The following is a 6,000-nucleotide window of genomic DNA, read 5'->3' on the forward strand; positions in this document are numbered from 1 at the left end:
TTATAACTATTTATACAGAGCAGTGCTGAAAATCTTTAAACTGGTGTTTGCATTAGCACGCAGACGGCATCTGTGGCAGGTGAGTACTTACCATCTCCCTTTAACAGATGGGAAAACAAACTGGCTGGCATGGAGCCAGAAGTTGGATAAAGTCTGATTTGTGGAAACCGTATCTAGTCTTCTGAACACTGTTTTTAAAATCTGCAATATTGCCAGTAACAGAAGTTCAGCAATTGCAAGCCTGGCTACAGGGGACAGAGCTGTTTTAATAAATACCGTGATTTTTAGCCTGGTTTCCAAAGGAAAGGTGTCTGGGGTAATCTCGCTGCCTGTGTGTGTCCTCCCCTAATTACTTCTGAAGCTGTTGGCAGACTTCAATCATTTTTGGCGAACAGAGAGGGGGGAGGGAAGGGAGGGATGTCTCAAAAATAATTAAGTTCCTGTAAGCTTCATAGAACTAGGCAACTGGAAGGCAGGCAGGCAGGCAGGGCAAGCSGTTTGATCAGAGGAGAGATGACAGAATAAATTCAGCCTCATTTATACACTAGACCAAATGAACGTTCACATGCCCTCACCATGGAAGGAGGTTGCAGTCGGAGCTCACAAGCAGCCGTGGGAAGTTAGTGTTGCTCCTTGGGATGCTCATGGTAGCCCTGGCTTGTGTTGCCTTCTGACTTGGGACTTTCCTCGCTGACTCCGTGCGAGTCACCCTTGCTGCTTATGCTGCAGTAGTTCTCATGCTCTTGGTTTTGTGGTGCAGCTTTTCTGACAGCTTGTCCCCTTTCCTGTCCCTTTGGGGTCAGCGACTAGATGAGCCCCTTCCTTGCCCCTTCCTCTGTCTGCAGTTAATGGACTTCACACGGGCTGGGACGTGGGTGCTGTTCCTTCAGTCTCATCTCTGCCTTTGTAGGCCTATTGGGAACTATTTGAACCCTGGGCGAATACCACGTCAGATCTAAAATATGGCAGTATAAAATGGTAACCTTCCCATGCAAAATTTATCCAAATCAAAAATCTCTACAGTCCTTGGCACTCCATTATTTACTGGTGTCACTATCTCTGGGAACCACTGAAAGGATCCTTGGCTCTCTCCRTGGCCCTGTGAAACAAGTAAGCCATGTTCAGTTGTGCTGTGGCACCAAAGTTTCTCATTTTATCTGCTAAGTGAAATTTTTCCTCCCTCTCCATAATACCTTCCTGTTGATCTTGTTTTTCTTTTGGTTTAATGGGGATCAGTTCCCCTGAAACAACCTGATCCACCTGGTTAATAGTTTTTAGATCAGGCCCTACAATTAAGGCCCTTTAGATCAGGCTAATAGGCCTTTTAGATCAGGCCCTACAATGAGATTTCTTGTGTCTTTAGAGTGAAACTGCTGTCTCTTCATTACATCAATATGTGTTTGCTGCTTGTTTTCATTTTGGGGAGAGGAGAGAGCAGTTTGGGTGTAGTGGGGGATCGTTCCTATAACACATCTTTATTCCTGCACATCTTTATTCCCTTCTCTGAAGATACCGCAGTTGTTCAAAACCTCTATAAGCTGCCACAGGCAGTGAAATGCTGGTTCCCTGACACCGAGGGTGACTTTCTAGACTTCAGCACCTCTCTTGGCGCCTCGTTTTGGYTTTGGAGCTGCTGTTTGCCTGCAGGATTCGCGTCAGAATTGGCGTCCAGGCCGCGGTAGGTGGCAGTCTCGTGTCGGAGTTGGTGGCGCAGCCGGACTCTGCGCAGAGGCATGTGCAGCGCTCACCCTCAGGATGCAGACCTGTGGTATGTGTGTGGTTAGAGAGCCTGGCTGCCTGGCTGCAAACAGCCAGCAGTGCTTAGTGAGAGTCAGGAAACACATCATAAATGCCCGATAATCTCGTGTCATTTTTGCAGCGTATGTAACACTGTATTTTGGAGAAGGTTAAAAGTATTTGATAGTAATCTAACTATAATTTTTTTCATCTTTGCTAATAGTGATGTCTGCGTTCCTGTCTGCTTTTGTGCTGTCCAGCCTAGCATTTGCACTAAGATTTGTTTGACTTCCTAGACTGACTTTTTTTGCCGTTCACACCCTCAGATGATCAGAAGGTGCATCCATTATACACAACTTGGCAGGGTCCAGGTGTCTGGACACCGAAAAGGGTCTACAGTACAACTGAAAACAGCAGACTTTGCAGTAGGATCTCACTAGCTCGTGTGAATTACTGACATAAGTAAACCTCCCTYGTTCTCAACACATGCAAATGCAGGACCCACTCGCTCCACATGACCTAGAGGAAATGAGSGAGCACATACTTGCTCAGAAACACTTCATTGTCCGACTGGGATTCCAAACGCTGCATTGAATTAGCAACTGGAAACTGATTTGCTGCTTACTCTTTCTTTCCTAATTTGAGAAGAGGTTTCTGATTCAAATCTTGCCTTCTGGTTTAGGATTAACATGAAATTTAGTAAGTCTAATCTAATTTGTCTTGATTATTTGCTGGTATGTTATCCTTAATAAAGCAGGTGAGTTCCTAAGCTCTTATTGCAGATGCTCGTCCCTCACTGTAAAGAAATACTCCTTACTCATGAGTCTAGTTCAGCCTGTGTAAAAGCAAAGTTTCTTGCCACAAGAAGCAGAGCTTGAGTAGGGGAAATGCTGTGCAGGCTCCCGTTGTGGTGTTCTGCATCTGCGAAAGACCGAGCTGAGAACTGCCCATCTCAGTATTCAAGTTTGGTACCTTCTATACGGTCATATTTATTCAGGATGGGTTTTTATTTCTATGACTGTAAAATTTTGGATTGTAGCCAGATGACATCCATCTGGGATGCTGTTTTTTGTTTCAAATACTTTAGTTTTGAAATAAGCGATCTCTTTTGGGGTCATTAGAGATAGAAAAAGATTCTGAGATCATTATCATTCAAAAATCTATACTGGATCTTTTAACCTGCCATGGTAATGGGGAAAAAAAGATATGATTCTCTTCTCATTTGGTTTAGCAATGAGATAATAATTAGGACTTGAGATACCTTTTTACAGGACAATAAAAGACAGGGTAGAAAACATACTATGCAAAAACCTTGTCTCTCTAGACATTCAGTATTTTCCACTAAAGGGATACATTTTTTCTTTGAAGATCTTTACAGGGCAAATGCTCTGGTTTTATTATGGTTTTGTTTCAATTGTGTCTTGGCTAGACAGTAGAGGAAGATGTGAGAAAGCTATTCTGAAAGAAAAGACTTATTGTTAAGAGTATTGTCAAGGTAATAATGACGGGCCAGTTGGGAGCATGAAATGGAGTATTTTAAAAGAGAATTCTTATTTATACCAGTTCCTTTCAACCCGAGAAACCAGGACAGTCAACAGTGTAAACCAGAAGTTTCTGTCATTCATACAGAACTGTTTCACTCGAAGTATTCTAAGAAGAGTCAGAAGAAGGGTATCCTCATCTCCCCAATTATTCTAGAATAAGAAAGTAATCTCCTCTAGGTCATGTAGCCATCATTCAAACACAGTTTTGAGAGTAGTTGGTTGTTTTTCTTCTTTTAAGACTACTAGTGGTGGGAATAATGAGAAAAATGCTGCAAGAGTATAGTTAGAGGAATCTTCCTACAGAGGCTAGATGTGGATATTTGAGGGATGTTAATTAAGCTTGATTACAATAATCTGCTCCTGAGTTTTTTCCAAAGAGTTTATAAGTTGCTTCTAACAAATCATTTTGCATCAAGATAAAAGGAATTGAATAGCTTGCTAAGCAAGTGATCCACAGTTGGTAAAGCTGAGAAAGAACTGGCTCTTCCTCCAAGACACCTTTAGCTGTGGCATAGTCCAAATTCTAAAAACATTTTGTTTGGTTCTTGGGGAAAATAAAAGAGCACATAAGTAATGGATAATAATATAAATAAATAGCATAATTTAATATGCTGTTGGTGACCTGACTAGCGTTCGGGGTCTGTTTATTTGCTATCTTACTATTGTGAGAGATCTTTAATTTTTCAGAATATTGTTCCAAAACAAATTTCTGAACATTTCATTAAAAATTGCAGAGTGGTAGTAGTACTAAATAAAGTGGCTATTTTTCTTTTGCCTCTACCATTACTTTTAGGCATTTTCATGCCCTCCCAGTCTTCTAACACTACGCAAGCAAATAGTAAGACAGAAACAAAAGATAAGAATGTATATTCTTTACAGTGTTTTTATCTGAACGAGCATGTTTTAGGGGAGAGCTGACGTCCCTCAGAGCTCCAAAGAGCACTCATGAGCATAGGGAAGTCTCTTGGTACAAACGTAGGCATGCTGTTGCCTGAAGAGTGTATATATGTGTGCTCCAGCACAATTCCCTGCTTCTTGAGCACTTTGGAGTGAGTGTGAAGTGACTCTGTATTTGTAGAGTGAAGCTACATCATCCACATCACCAGCAGAGTCAGCAGAGTAATTAACACCAGCTGCTTGATCAGAGTCTCGCTGGATTTGTTAAGCTTTGATTAGGAGTTTCTAGCTGCCGCCTCAGTCTGTACATACCTGTACACCTCTGCTTTCTGCTTCACCCTCGCCCTCTCACCAGTGATCTTTAATCAAAGCTCAGATAAGCCTTCAGATAAGATTTTCAAAAAAGTGTTAAGATAGTAAGAACAACCATGCTGGGTCAGATCAAAGGTCTGCCTAGTTTTATTATCTGCTTGTCTCTGGCAGTTGTGTGTAGTGGATGCTATAGGAAGGACTGAAGAATGGGGCAAGCATGTAGTCACAATTTCCTGCTATAATTTCTCTTTAAGCTTGTATTTCACATTTAGTTTACAYGCAATGTCCATGTATTCAGTAGCTATTTGTAAGTCTTATTGGTGAGGTTTGCTTCCACACATTTTTGTTACTGCTTTTTGCACCCCTGTAGTGGGTCACTTACCCATGTCCATGATTGTGTAAACTTCTGGCATTCGCTGGGCCCATCCCAGGGAAAGAAGTTTTGCAGTATAACTGTGTGTTGTCTGTTTGGAAGGGTCTCCCCTGCCAATGAGCAATCCTGCCTCTTTATTGCTGCCAWACCACTTGAGATTTTACAGACTCTCTTGGTTGTCTATTTTTTATTCGTGCTTGAAAAGTTGCAGTTCTTTTTATTGTCCCAAACGTACCTTCAATTCACATGTTAGCAGGAGGCGAGTGGAGGTACCATGATCTATGCAGTGGGACAGTATTTTGTTGTTTTATTCCCTGTTCCCTAATRCTTTTTTTTTTCCTGCTCTTGATCACTGAGTTGACATTTTTTTGAAGCTATCTGTATCAACCCAATGATCTTTCCTGTCTGGTTGCAGACAGTTCAGAGTTCATCACTGCATATACAGTTTTGGACACTTCCCCCCTGCTCCCATATTCATTGCTTTTTTAACAACATAGAGTTTCATCTGTCATTTTATCACCAGTCAGCCAGTATCACAAGGTCCATCTGGAGCTCTTTGCAGCTGGCCTGTTTCTTTACAACCTTCAGTATCAGCAACCAACTTCATCACTTGATTTATTGACCTCCGCTGTGGATCAAGTGTGAATATGTTGAACAACGCAGGCCGTGGTGCCCCGCTGCCTACAGTGGGACTGAGCATTTGTACCTGTCTTTTCTTTCGCTGYTGTTTACCCATGACCAAGCACTCCTCCCTCTTCCCCTCTCCCACCAGCAACTTATTTTTGTTAATTAAATATTTTGATACAGGTTTTTTTGAGGGGAGCCCTTTTTATCCACTTGTTTATGGGTTTCCTCAGAAGCTCTGGTAAGTTCATGAATCATGACTTCTTTTCATAAAATGAAAAACCCAGAACTCTGTCATCTACAGTAATGGAATACTACAGTTAACACTCCGACTGTGTCATATTTGAATTCCATTACAATTTGTGGGTGAAGGCCATCTGGTGCTGGTACCGAGGGAGTGCTAATTTACTCACTTTGTGTTGCAACTTYTTACTGTAATTCTGTAATTTCAGACAGTTCCTCCAGAACCACTCCTGTAGCTCCTGAACAGTTCATATGCATGAAGAAAATGTA

Source organism: Nothoprocta perdicaria, unplaced genomic scaffold (assembly GCF_003342845.1).
Source record: "Nothoprocta perdicaria isolate Ctin4 unplaced genomic scaffold, notPer1 scaffold_226, whole genome shotgun sequence".
NCBI lineage: Eukaryota > Metazoa > Chordata > Aves > Tinamiformes > Tinamidae > Nothoprocta > Nothoprocta perdicaria.